Source organism: Bos javanicus, chromosome X (genome assembly GCF_032452875.1).
Source record: "Bos javanicus breed banteng chromosome X, ARS-OSU_banteng_1.0, whole genome shotgun sequence".
Taxonomy (NCBI): domain Eukaryota; kingdom Metazoa; phylum Chordata; class Mammalia; order Artiodactyla; family Bovidae; genus Bos; species Bos javanicus.
Genome location: NC_083897.1, coordinates 33793515 through 33807457, shown reverse-complemented (window position 1 = coordinate 33807457; position 13943 = coordinate 33793515). Strand labels below are relative to the sequence as shown.

At 56.4% G+C, this 13943-nt stretch overlaps 1 protein-coding gene and 1 long non-coding RNA gene across 5 annotated transcripts in view; one reads left to right on the top strand and one right to left on the bottom strand.

Moving 5' to 3' along the window:
• MAMLD1 (mastermind like domain containing 1) overlaps nucleotides 1-7712 on the bottom strand; it is a 120058-nt gene extending 112346 nt beyond the window's left edge. For 2 of the 4 annotated variants that reach the window (XM_061408707.1, XM_061408708.1), the window contains exon 1: nucleotides 5656-5737. The gene's annotated coding sequence lies outside the window, so the exon portion shown is untranslated. Of the gene's footprint in view, nucleotides 1-5655; nucleotides 5903-7627 lie in introns of those variants that run through there. The other 2 variants (XM_061408706.1, XM_061408705.1) reach the window with 2 other exon arrangements.
• A 2420-nt stretch (nucleotides 7713-10132) lies between these two features.
• Nucleotides 10133-13218, top strand: LOC133242526 (uncharacterized). The gene is made up of 2 exons (XR_009734876.1): nucleotides 10133-11282; nucleotides 12179-13218. It is a non-coding gene; the product is annotated as an uncharacterized LOC133242526 (long non-coding RNA).
• Nucleotides 13219-13943: the final 725 nt, after the last annotated feature.

The window sequence follows — 13943 nt, the reverse complement described above, 5'->3', positions numbered from 1 at the left end:
GTGAATGGGGAGAAAGAAGAAAGCAATGGAGTGGGAGAGGGAGGGAATCCAACTGTTTTTTTCTTTTCCTATCCCCTCCCCTTGCAGAAAATGCTCCTGGTTCTTCAGCTGCCAGGCTGGTCTCCTGCGAGCAGGACCCCATGGGACTATGCACTGAAATCCTGGCAGATAAATAGTATAACAAGCCAAGCCCCTCATCTCCTCAGGGAACCCCCCCACTAACTGCCCAAGGGCTCACCAGAGCCCGATGTTCCTCCTCTGCGACACTTGCAGATGAAATTATGACACAGTGATGACAGAAACAAGTAATAAGCACTGCCATAAAACCCAGTCAGGTTCGTACAGATTAATGAAGTTTCTCGCCTCAAAGTCCAGAAGACAGTTCAGGACTCAGTGTCTGCAAAATCAGACTGTTCACACTGAGCTTGGTGACGCTGCTTTCCTGCCGTACAGTTGACTGCTGCTGCCTAGGTTACCCCAGTGGCTGGCGTTCTGAGAGATGTATGATGGGAATTGGTTTATTGTGCTGATCCATAGTAAGTGACTCCTGTTCCCTGATCATTTATCTCCCTCCCCAACCACATCTGGGTCGGTCTATTCACGCTCTCAGCATTCTATCTGCTCCAACAAACACTCAGCCTTTTCTGCTTGGATAAGGAGATTTTTCAGTTACATCCATTATATGTGTATCAACATTTATGGCAGCAAAATAATTGCCAGAGAGCTCAGAGGACAAAAGGTCCTCCCTCATAATGTGATTGGTAAAAAAAAAAAAAGAAAAAAATCAATATTAACATCAAGCAGGCTAGTGGCAGATTCTTACATGACTGCTGTGTCCTCCAAGTTGGAAATGTGATTTTTTAAAAAACATCCAGCTGGACTAGGAAGCAGTGAGTTCAGAGCCCATACTCCAGTGGGGCACATGTGTGGAGGAGGAAGGCCTTTTTGTCCTTGAAACCTTGACTGAGTAACTGCAAAGCACCAAATCTGTTCTATACTAGATGAGTCCTTTGGAGACATGCCAGTCTAATTTCAAAGAGCTTGAGTCCCGTTATCTGGAAACCAACCAGTGATGAGGTGGCTGGCCGTCAGCAGGTCCTCAGACCACCAGATTAGGGGTACCAGACAGGAAGCCCTGCAGGTTGCTTTCCAGCCTCCAGCATCCACGCGTCTGGGTTAGAAGTTCACATGGGTGAAAGACTCAGAGAGGGAACACTTTCCACTTCTGTGTTGTTTGGATTGACCTTCTGTCCTTTTTTCTTCCTCCCTCTTCTTGATGCCCCTCAAAATCTCAGCTCCATTTCTTTACCTATCTAGCCCCCGCCCCACCCCAATAGTATTTCAGTTCACCAGAAAATGACTATTCCATTCACAAATCACAGAATGTTAGAGCTGGAAGGCACTTGGACTCCAAGGTCATGGTGGGGGGAGGGGGGCAAGGAGGGAGGATGGACTTGCCCAAGATCACTGTGCCAGTTAGTGGGGAGATTGTTCTAGAACACAAGTTTCCCAGCTCCTAGGCTAATGATCTCCCGAATGCATCACTGCAGAAAAAGAAAAATCAGAATCTTGGAAAAAGTTTACAGCAGATAGGAAGCCCCTTTAAAGAAGGCAAGTGGTTCTGCTGTCAGAAGGACCACTTGCCCAAGATCAGTTTCTGCCCATTTCAAAAACCTAAACAGCAGTTGAGTTTCCTAGGGAGAATCTATTAACAGGCGTATTTTAAGCCTTTAGGTGATCCGCTTAAAAGGAAAAAAAAAAATGATATTAAATGTGCTGGCCAACCTTGACAAAATCCCTTTCCTTAGTGCAAAGAATCAACCACAGTAAATCTCTTACCTTAGGATGCAATGAGTGCATGGCCCCCGCCCCCACCCCAGCAACAGGCTATTTCCTAGTTGAGTTTAAAAATTCAATGACGTTCCTATTTCAACCCACACATCTGTGTCACTGTCAGCGTCAGTGGCAGGAAAACAGAAGTAACCCTTTGCTAATGATTTCCTAACATGGAATTTCCTCGTATCTCCTCAAGTCTTTCTGTTTCCAATGCCAAACTGTTTTCTCTCCCCCCCCACCCCTTTCTCAAACACATTGTACTGAAGGAAAACTGAAAATGGTCCCAGGCACAAGATGATGCTTTCTAAGGAGATCTTACAAGGAAAAGCTGCAGCTCTTTGTGATATTTTTAAGAGGTGGGGAGAGAATTGCTAGTTTTTCTAAAGCCAGTACCAACAAAACAGAGATTTCCTTCTGGGCATCTTGGAATCTCTCAGCCTGGCTCTCTTTCCCTTCTCCCGCCTCCTTCCCAAGTTCCACTTTGAGCAACATTCATACACCAGTGCTGAAGGTAACACGCTTAAGCAGTGGAGGCACGCGTGGGAGGAGGCCGAGGGCCAGGGACGAGGCCAAAGGCCCTCAGGGCCAGGGACGATCTTTGCAGAACTAACACAAAGAAGCACAAAGCAATATAGGCGCCCATGACGTTTCTCCTCTGGAGAATATCCTATTTAATATGCACATTGGTCACAGAGAGAAAAGAGGGCTGTTACTTTAAGGGGAAGTCGCTGATTAGCTGCTCGGGCTGGCAGCAAACAGCTGGTCTGTCCGGCAGGTTCAAGGCCATTTCAGCTTCTCTCTTATGGAGGCACCATATGTTCCATCTCGCACATCAGCAGCTTTATTTTCCAATGATCTTGTTCCAGAAGGGAAGCACAAAGGGAAAGGAGAAGGTGGACCCCGTGTTTACCCTCTGAGTACTTCCTGTGGTTTTTAGATGCAATGGGGATGTGTATGTTTCGAGGCTGGGGATAGTTAACGCTTCTCCTTCTATTCCAAAGACCAGAGAACAAATGTCGGATCAACAGTTACGAATACCCTCCAGAGATCGGAAGAGAGTGCAGTAGGGGAAGGACAGTGAAAAGGCACACATACTACGTGGCCAGGACATTGAACGGGAAGATGGGGTGGAGGCGGGCAAAAGAGATCTGGAGGAATCTGCTCAGGAGACCGACCAGTCGAGTTCGGGCCCCACCTACTTCTCCTGATTTGTCAATTTTTCTTATGGCCAGTATTCCCTTTCTGAACAAACTTCACAAATAGACCCGCGGACCCGTCAGGGGGGCGGGGGCGGGGCCAGTCAGGCCGACAGGCTGGCTAAAGGTTACCTTAAACAGTATGTTTAACATTCCTCAGCTCAAAATCGACTTCCCGCAAGTTTGGGGGTGGGGTGAGGCAGGGCAGGTGTCAGGGATAGGGGCCGGCTGAATCCTCACTCCAACTAATGCTGGGAACCCGTGGGTTCTTAACACTCCCAAGCGCCGGGCCTTGGATCCCTACTCAGGCGGCAGACTCTTCACAGTCCAGAGGTGCGCCCTTGTCCCCACTGCTGGCCCGGGCTGCACGAATCTCGGAGGGGAGGTGGCAGTCCCGACTCCCTCCCTCCATGCAAAGGGGCCCAGCGGAGCGTTTGAACCCCTGTGTTAGGGGCTGCGGGCGGCTGGAGGGCGCAGGAGGAGGGAGGGGTGCAGTCGCGGGGTGGCGAACGCCTCAGAGTCGCCGCCATCGTCTCAGCCGTCGTCTCAGCCACCAGCAGGTGCGATAGCCACCCTGAGTCCTAACGGCGAGGGGCGCGGGCTGCAAAGCGAAACCGAGGCAAGGGCGCCCCCTATGCCCGGGACCGGGGAGTGCAGTGGCGAGCGGCGAGCGGCGTCGGCCCATCCTGCGGAGCGTGCGCCGCCTCTGGCCCCCGCGCCAGTCCGCTAGCCTAGCCGCCCGCCCAGCCGTCCTGGCGGCGGGGGGCCCCGGGTGTCCACGGCCGGACCGCCCGGCGCACTGCCGGCGCCAGGAGCCAGGGGCTCCCCACACCTTCCGAGATTCCTGCCGAGTGGCTTCGAGACCCAGCGCCCTCCCCCACCGCCTACACTTGCCCTCCTGTCCCAAGCAACTCGAAGCCACTGGGAGGCAGCCGCCCCCGCCCCTTGCCTCTGCGTCCCTTTCCCCTTCCCTCTCTCTAGCCTCCAGGGAAACAAAGGGGCTTTTTATAAAGCGAATTGGCGGCGGCGGCGACGGGGATGGCGGGGGGGGGGGGGGGGGAATATATAAAGACAACAAGAGGCGGGGTGAGGGACGAAGCTGAACGGCCTCCGGGAGCCCCAAGCGACCGTGGCGGCCAGGAAGCCCCAGCGGGAGCGCGGCCGACCCCCCGGTCCGTGATCTCTCGGGTGGGGGCCCGCGCTCGCGGAAGGCTGGGCTGCCCCGTTGAGATGCTGCTTGCCGGCTCGCCGAAGCCTGGGAACCGGATCGCCCCGGCCGCGGGACCCAGGCTGGGCGGCGCGAGCCCCGCGGGTTCTCCCCTGGGAGACGCGGGCCCTCTCCTCTTCCCAGCTAACTCTTTCGAAATTGCTCAGGCTTGGGGAGAGTTTGCGTCTTTGTTCCAGCGAGGCAGCCTCTCGTACACCCGGCTCGCTCGCCCTCACAAAGTGCCGGAGCTGGCCTTGGTCGGCTACCTGCAAATGGCACGTTCGCCGTGGGGACGGCGCCCTGGGGGGAATTCCTTCTGCTGCCGAACAACGACAAGCCACCCCAGCAAGTGAAGTCACTTCTCTCCACGTCCCTGAGCCATCCTGTGCTCCCGCCCGCGTACACACTCACATCTACAATCGGGGCGCCCCAAACGGCCGCACCCGGCTGCAGGGGCACGACGGGGCGAAACCCCGGCCCGAAGTGCGTCTGTCTGCTCAGGTTCCGACGACTTCAGGGCAGTTTTCTGCAATCTAATCCTATTAGTGTCTGCTCAGTCCGCATTTAATCACGGATCAAAATCAGACGGTACGGCCAGCTTTCCAAGAGGCTTCCGACACGCTGCCTCGGGACGGAGCCTGACCGAGCCAACTGGCCGTGAAAAGTATTTGGCGGCGCTCCGGGGGGCTTCCCACCCGCCCTTGTTGGCGCTGGGTTGTGCCGCTGCTCCGAGGCCTGGGAGCTCGGGTCGCGGGGGCGCCGGGAGCTCCGGGCAGGAGCCCAGTCGGGGCTGCCTCCGGCCGCCAGCTCTGCTCGGGGCTGCTCTCCAGAGGAGAATTTGGCAGGGAAGGGAGCGAGAGGCGGCGGGCTCGGCGCGCGCACACTCCACACTCCCGTTCGGTGGCGGCAAACTGGCTACGGGTGGGGGTGGGGGGTGAATCCTGCGCCCAGCGCCCACTGCCGACTGGTCCAGGCTCTGGGAGCCGGGATGCGAAGGCAGCGTCGCCAGTGGCCTCCCGGCAGCGAGCGGCTCCGGGTGCGCCGGGACCGAGCGGGAGCCTCCTGGTGGCCCAGCGCGGCCGGGTGAGCCCTTGTGGCCCGCGCCCCTCTGCCTTCCCTCCTCAGTGCTTGACTGCCCCTGCCCGATTCCAGATACCCGGCGAGCGCCGGGGTGCAGGCACAGGCCACGGTCCCGGGCAATGCGAGCTGCGCTCCGCTCGGCCCGGCCAGTTAGAGAAGCGGGCGACCACGCGCAGCGCCAGGTGGGCCGTGTGCTCTGAGCAAACTTCGGGGTCCCCCGGCCCTCAGTAATCCGGGGCCTGCGCTCCTCCGCGACGCAGGCCACAAGTGGGGGCCACAAGTGCAGCTCGGCGCCCCCAGAGCATTCGGACCTCCCGCGCCCGCCCTCAGCCTTACCGTGCTGCGGAGCTCCCGCGGCGGCGGCGGCGGCGGCGGGGGCAGTGCCCAAGGGGCAGGCTGCCGCCAGCGCGGGCAACCTGGCCTCCTTGGTGGCAGATCTCCCCGGGCTAGTGGCCGGTGCCCCCCGAGCCCGCCCGCCGCCGGCCGCTTCAGCTCGCGGCCAAGTTCATGCCGGCGGCGCTGCAGCGGCGGCCTCAGTCTGCTCGCTCCATTCCCACCGCCCGGCTCCGCGCCGCGCGCCCGGAAGGTGGAGTTTCGGGGGTTTAAGTTACTGATAGGCATTTCTCACTGCTGTGTCACTCGGGGAGGAGGAGACACGCACGCCGCACACTCACACACCCTCACACTCAAGGCGACGAACGGCTCCGGCCTTAAAGGGGAAGCCGCGCTGCCCCGCCCGCGACCCCGCTGGACAGGGAGTCCTGAAACGCCGAGTTCCGGGCCCGCACCGGGCCGGGGTTAGCAGAAGGCGGCGACCGCCAGAGGGGCCTACGGGGCCGTCCAGCCACTCTCTGAACAGGAAAGCGGCCACAGGCTGGCCTCCCTGTGGTCGTCTCGCTTCTCCAGTCAACTCCAGCTGGGCAGCCGGGCAGCAACGGGAGGCAAGGAATGGGCACGGGGACACTCACCTCGGTGGCTCCGCACGCTGCGGGAGACGGTCGGTGCCCTAGGCGGCAGGTGGCCTGCCTAGACGGTGCGCCGCTGGCCAGAGGCGACAGCGGGGTGACCGAGCGTCCCCGGGCACGAGCGGATGGAGCTGGCCGGAGGGCAGCAAGCGGGGCCCCGCGCGCGCGGCAGGTACTCTTCCCGCTTCTGGGCCGAGCGAGCCGGCGGTGTGCGCCCTGGTAGGACGCAGAGCGAGCTGGGAGAGCGGGAGAACCAGCACTCACCAGCGACAGGGCCGGAGCGCGTGCCAGACCAACGGAGACCGCGGGAGGCCAGAGAGAGGGCGAGATCGAATCCCAGAGTGGCACTGGTGGAGAGGGGGCCGGAGCGGGAAAGAGAGACACAGTGCGGGGCGGAGGGGAGAGAGACAGTGGGGGCGGGGGAAGAGAGACACGGGGGGGGGGGGGCGGAGGCAGAGAGAGACAGTGGGGGGCGGGGGGTGCAAAGAAACACAGTGCGGGGCGAGGGGTAAGAGACACAGTGGGGGCGGGGGAGGAGAGACTGTGGGGGACGAGAGACACAGTTGGGGGTGGGGGAAAGAGACACAGTGGGGGCGTGGGGGAGAGACAGTGGGGGTCGGGGGGGAGAGAGAATAAGAGCTGGCAGCTCCCCGGAGGACCCCTATTGTCACCCGGGACAGAGTAACAGCTTCAGGTAGCCAGTTCCACGCCCGTCCCCCTTTCCCTACCCCGCAGAGACCGACCCCCAGCCGCGGCCCTGGCCTCATCTCCCTCGCCCCGGGAGGGCGCTCACCTTCCGCGGGCCGCTGCCGGGCAGGGAGCGCAGGTCTCACGGCCGCCGCGTCGGCCCGCCGGCTCCCGCCCAGACGGCCAAGGTGTCCCGCGGTGACAGCCGTGGAGACCCGGGCTCTCAGGTGGCGACTACCGAACTGCACCCGACCCCGCTCGTGGCCTAGAGGCGCCCCTCCCCCGGGGGCCCCCGCCGCCCCCGCTCCCACCCGGGTGCGGACCCTGTCTCAGCCTCCCGCCGGCGTGCTCGGCGAGAAGCCCGGGCGTGCCAGCCAGTCTCCCGCCTCTCTGGCCCCGGGCCGGCGGAGCCCCCGCGGGAGCTGGGCTGGCCTGGCCTCGCGCCGCGCGGGGTTATCCCGGGGCAGACACCTGCGGCTTCTGCAGGAACACGGCTTCTTCGTGAACTGCCCGGCGGCGAGCCGGAGCGTGCCGCCCGCCCTCTACCCACCCCCTACCCCCCGGGCACCAAGGCCCGTGGCTCCCCTCCCCGTCTCCCCCGGGGGCTGGCCCGCGCCCCCCAATCCGGGGTCCCCGTCTGGGCTGCATTTCCTAACCTAAACTTCCAGAGTGGCGGCGGGGGCCGAGCCCAGCCCGCGGACGCCGCGTCTGGTCCGACAGCAGCAACGCCGAGTGCAGCCCCTGAGTGGCCTGTGGGCTCCCGCCTGCACCTCCGAGGAGCGACCTGTTAGCAGCACATCTGGTCACGACTCGGCCGAGTTGCGGGCCGGGAATAAAGGGGAGGACCTGCCTCCCTTTCGGCCCCTCCTTCCCTCCACGCCCACGCCCTCGGTCCGAGAGAAGCGCCGAGCCCCCTCCCAGAAGCGAACGAAGTCCTTTCGTGGGCTGCGTAGGTGTGCCCGAGCAGATCGCTGGCCTCGGAGCGTTTCCCGAAGTTTCCTGACGGAGGAGCCACGCTCGGGCCCCGCCGCGGGCACAGGTGTCGGAGTCCTGCTCCTCCGTCCCGGTCCCGGGGCAAGGGCGGCCCTGCCGGGCTGTTGGGAAGGAATCCACCTTGGCCGGGCCCCGCTAGGGCTGCCCTGCCAGGAGAACGTATCGTGCTCTGGTGATCAAAACGGATCGCAGTTCCTTACCTTCGGTCCCCACTAGGCCGCAGTTGGAGACCCGGGGCCCTGGCGGGTCGGGGTCCTGCGGGGGCCGGGGTCATCCTAGACCCACCGCGTCCCCGTAGAGCGAGAGCAAGTTTGCATCTTGAAGGAAAGTGGATTAAACAAAACGGAAGCAGGCATAACTGTTGTCTGTTACCGAGTGTTGCGAGTGGTTTTCAAATTTGCTTCCCGCCCACCTCCAAGTGCACTGATCCTGGGGTGGAAAACGGGGATCGGTTCCCAGGAGCCTTCCCTCCACCCTCGTGTCACTTCTCCGCTTCCTCAGTGGACCAGGTGGTCCTCACTTCCCCGTGGGGCCTGGGAGTCAGGGAGATCCCAGGCGCACCCGTGCCAGAGGATCCACGGCCCGCTTGGCACAAGGGCCTGGATGGCCGCTAGACATCTCCAGCTCCACGAGGCCTGAGCCGAACTCCTGACCGTCCCTGAAACACACTCCTCCCATAGTCTGTCACCTTAGTTCACCGCGGCTCCATCCTACAAATTCCCTACAGTTTTCCTGGATGCTTTTCTTTCGCTCACACCCCATATCCAGAGAGGCAGATAGTTCTCTTGTCTCCATCTTCAAAATGGTTCCACGCTCCCAGCCTTCTCCCTTCTGCCACTGCTACCGTCTGTGCCTGGCCACCAGCATCTCCTGCCTGGATTATTGCAGTAGCCACCTGAAAGATTGCCATTTCCTACCTCCCTCGTCCTCTTCTCCCCTGCCCCAGGAAGGTCTTCTGCAGCAGCTCCCCACTCCTCCCAAACTGGATGACACCATCTTCCTTCTTGCCCTCACTTGCTCTGCTCCAGGCCTCCTGACTCTTCCTCAACACACAAGGTACATCTGTCCTAAGGGCCTTTGCACTGGCTCTTCTGTGTGTTGGAATGCACTTTACCAGATAGCCACTGGGTCCGCTCCCTCCTTTCCTTTCATCTTGACCAACCCTGGCAGAAGTCACCTGGCCAACCTATGCAACAGTTCAAAGCCCTATACCCATCTCTGGCACTCCACTCCACTTCCCTTTGTTTTCTCTCTAGTACTTAACTAGCTTAACTAACTGACCTGCCAATAGATTAGATCCCAAGAGAGCCGCCATCAGTGCCTGTTTTGCTCACTGTTAAATTCGTAGCTCCTGACATGTTACCTGGCACAGAATATCTGCTCACTGAATGTTAGTAGGATTCTGTTTTCCTGGAACATTTCAGGAAACTCTGGGAGCCACAGGAGTGTACAACACACGGGGAAAGGGACCCATAGCTGTCATTACATTTTAAGGAGGTTTATGAGACCAGTCTCGGATCATGTCACCAAGGGGCATTGTGGCCCAGATGTGTTGTGGTTCTTTCAGTTCCTGTTGGAAACAGAGGTTCCCTTGTGGTTTTTGCCTTGAGTACTCCAAGGCTAATGGAGAAATGGGAGGCAGTGAGGAAGAGGACTTTGTACTCATTGAATAGACTGGCTATGAGACCGTTTTGTTGCCCCAAATGTGAACCAGGTCTGGAGCTAACAGCTCTCTCCATGCATCAAGGTATACCGTGTACTTTACCTGCATGAGTCTATTTACCCAGTAGATGCTAAGCTGTTGTCATCTCTGTGTTCTCGATGAGGAAATGAGAGGCTCAGAGATGGGAGGGCATGTCTGGGGTCATGCGACTAGAGAGTGGCCGAGCAGTAAGCAGTTGGGCCTCAAAACTTGGGCTGCTTCCACCTGTCAAGTGGCTGCTCACATTTAGTGGGAGCAGCCCTGGACTGCGGGTCCAGGCAAGGAAAGGAATTCTACAACCTCTCCAGGGGCTGCCCTTCCCCAGGGATCTCCTGGCCCTGTTGCTTGAGAAGCTGCCAAGCAAAGGGTCAGACTTGGGCTATGGGAGTTCAGGGGCACCATGGCAAGGCCAATGTGGGCCCTGCCTTTGGTCTGACACAAACCTGTAGCTTGAGAGATAAGAAAACAGTCAGCAGACACCTCTTATTGATAGGCAGAATCCTGTGAACATACAATAAGTTTTTCCACATTCATGTGACAGGTGTGGAGCTTTAACTGGGCAGCTTCTGGAACTCTGTGTTGCCTGCGTAGGTGGGGGCCCTTGGAGAGCAGGCATGCTGACTGCAAGTATAGCAGTTGCTCTGTTCGTCAGTACACCCTTGCTCCAAAGCCTCCTGTGGCTTTCTACTGCCGATAGCACTAAGTCCCAACTCCTCAGTCTGGTGTCCCACAGGTGGGCCTCAGCCTTCATCCAGATTCATCTTCTGGTGTTTTCACACATGCTCCTGGGCCTTCTGCCCAGTTGGACTCTTGACTGGACACCAAACAATCCTGGTTCTTCTGACCTCTACACTTTGCTTATGCATTTCTGCCTAGGATGCTGGCTGTCCTGTCAAAATTCCACCTGACTTTCAGGGCTCCTCTCAAAAGGCTCATCCTCCATGAAGCCTGGCTCAAGTTGCATCACAGCACAGCAACGGTGCCCTCTCTCCCTCCCTCTGCCAGCCGTGAGCCTGTCTGTCTCTCTGATTCTGCACGCCTTTGCCCTCAGCTCTTCCTGTTCCACTATTTTACCAGAGACGTTTGGGGTCCCCCCAAAGCCTCCCTGATAAACTCACGGCTGACTCATGGCTGGGACAAAGAGGGGTTCACGGTGTCCTCCGAATGACAGAATCCAGACCCAGAGGGAAGAAATGGGGTGATACACAGTGGCAGAGCTCAGCACAGGGCCTGACATTGCCACCCCTCGCCCCCAGCTGCTGCACATGCTTAGAGGCTGTTGGCTGTGTCTGGAAGTCACCCCCTACCTACACTCTCCTAGCCTCTCCCCTGTTCCTGGCCCCCTGCAGCTATGCCCCCTACCCAGTGCAGAGACCACACCCCACAGCCCAGGCTCCGAGTGTTAGGCTCCCTGAACATTCTTTCAGGGCTTGTTATTAATAATGCCCCCTCTGCATAGAATCCTAACCGCGATGACCTGCGTTTTCTGCCCACAGCAGACTGGTGTCCACAACCAACAGGAACCGGGACAGACAAATATCTGTGGGGAAGCCCAGGGTGGTAACTGTCTCCTGTTGTAGATCCAGGTGCGGCCGCTCCGGCATCTCCTTACTGAGGTATAGTCAGGGTTGCAGCCCCCTCTGGACGGAACTACTCTTGGCAGGGTACCTGGTCTATAGGTTGTTTGTCCTCAGAGAAGAGGGTACTGTTATGTGCCCCAAACACCCCCAAAGACAGAAGGCAGGTATTGAACGTAAGGTGAAATATATTAGGATGAAAGCTCAGTTCTGCATGTGGGTCCAAAGCCATGTGCAAATGATTTAGGCAAATGGTGAGTGTTTTGCTATGTTTGGCAAAAGGTGATTGTGTGCCAGGTGAGGAGTTAGGTTGGGGCACTTGCTGAGGACATGTAGCATTTTGCCCTGGTGGGGTGGACGAGAACCATTGGGAAATCCTTTTAAGTTGAAGTATCATTTTGAGTTGAATTAGTTCTCTTCACCATGTTCTTAATTTTAATTTTCTCTGGGATGTTGGTGGTGGTAAGCACTTTTAAGATTCACAATGGAAACAAATGGGAAATTATTAAAATATTGATTATAATTTCCTGGCGACTTCACTGGTTTAAAAAATAGGAACCTTTAAGAAAGAAGCCCTCATTAGCAAGTGAGCAGTTAATCAAAAGGCTGGGGAATGGCTTGCATCGATTTCACCATGAAACCAGAAAGCTGTGGCTACACGTCAATTTTTCCCCTGAAGCTCCTTGCTTACCACAAATGCCACTTTCAGAATGCCATAGGTAGTATCATCAAAGGGTAGATAAGGATGGGAAATGGTTTTGGAAACATAGAAATATAATTTAGGTAATTAACATAAATCCAGATGACTGCCAGTTTTCCTCTTGCACCATACATACAACTGAAAGACACTGTCAAAGCTTTTATATAGAAAAAAGTATGCAGATGGCTTGCTAATTATTACTCTCTATGCGATGACATTTTTTTTTTTCCAACAGCACAGGCACGACTCAGGCCTCACATGGGAAGAGGCTCCATCCACTATTCTAGGACCCTTCAGAACATTTGCAATTTTGTGATTAGAAATACACACACCCACCAAAATCCAGGCCTGTGGCTGTCCTAGCAACCAGCTAGTCTACTGCCGCACCATCGCTACAAGGGTTCAGAAGGTTAATATGACCTAACGCCAGGGGACCAGCCAGAGCCCAGCATCAAGCAGGCATACTGTCCAGGCAGACACTGGGAAAAAACAAAAACAAAAACACAAATGGACAACGTGCTCCTGCTGTTCTTGGTTTGGAAAACACAATCATCTTAAAATTAAAAGCAGCCCAAACTGTTGGCATACCCACTGTGCACCAGGGCCTGTACTTCACATCATGAGCTCATGAAGCCTCATAAGAACTAATTTCAGAGTGGTGCAGACTGAGGTTCAGAGACGTTCAGCAACTTGTCTTGAGATCGCACAGCTGCTCACTGGTGAAACCAAGATTTGAATGACCTAGGCGGTCTGCTACAGCGGCCTCCAAAAAATTCCATGAAGATAAAACTCACCAGGGAGATGGGAAATAACATGCACTTCACATGTTACCAACTCTGTACCTGTAGCTTTGCTAGTTTGCTGGCTTGCACTGCCTCATGAAAAAGGACTGTCACATTTTCAGCAATTTTGTGAACTTGTTGATAGGTCTTGGTAGCTTGTAATTGACCATGGTGGGAGTAGCTACACTTCCAGAAATGGGCACAGGTCCAGGCTGGTTATAAATGTTAAGAAACATTCCATTGCATACAGACATTAGAGCCAGACTGCCTGGTTCAAATCCTGGGATCACCACTTGCCATATGGCCTGGGGAAAAATGGAGACCTTAGTCTGCCAAAGGGAGATAATCACAGTGCCTGTCTCATTGGCTGGTTGAAATCTTTCAAATAAAAATAAATCCATATAAAGCACCTGCCACAGTAGAAGTGATGGGCTACTGTTTGTAAAAATAAGTATACTCCAACTGCTAATAAATACTATTATTTTTATTATTACTTCATCTAGAGTACAGCAACATGTCCTAAATATTCTCTCTGCCTCTGGTCTTGTACCCTCCAGTGCATCCTCCTCACAGATGCGAGGGTAAATTTCTAGAATACAGATCTTACCTTGTTCCTCCCTTGCTCAAAATATTTCTGCTGCTGCTGCTAAGTCGCTTCAGTCGTGTCCGACTCTGTGCGACCCCAGAGACGGCAGCCCACCAGGCTCCCCTGTCTCTGGGATTCTCCAGGCAAGAACACTGGAGTGGGTTGCCATTTCCTTCTCCAATGCATGAAAGTGAAAAGTGAAAGTGAAGTTGCTCAGTCGTCCAACTCCTAGTGACCCCATGGACTGCAGCCCACCAGGCTCCTCTGTCCATGGGATTTGCCAGGCAAGAGTACTGGAGTGCGTTGCTGTTGTCTTCTCTGCAAAATATTTCTATGGCTCCCTATTACCCTCAGAGAAAAGTTGCTGCTCCAAAATATCAAGATCTCTTAGTCTGTTTGGGCTGCCAGAACAAAGTACCCTGGACTGGGGGCTGAAACACCAGAAATACATTGTCTCCCAGTTCTGGAGAGTAGATGTCTGAGATCAAGGAGTGAGCAGGCTTGGTTCCTTCTGAAGGCTGTGAGGGAAGGATCTGTTCCAGGTTTTTTCCTTGGCTTGTAGACAGCCATCATCTTCCTGTGTCTCTTGACATTTTCTTCTTTCATTGCACACCCTGTGTCCAAATTTCCCC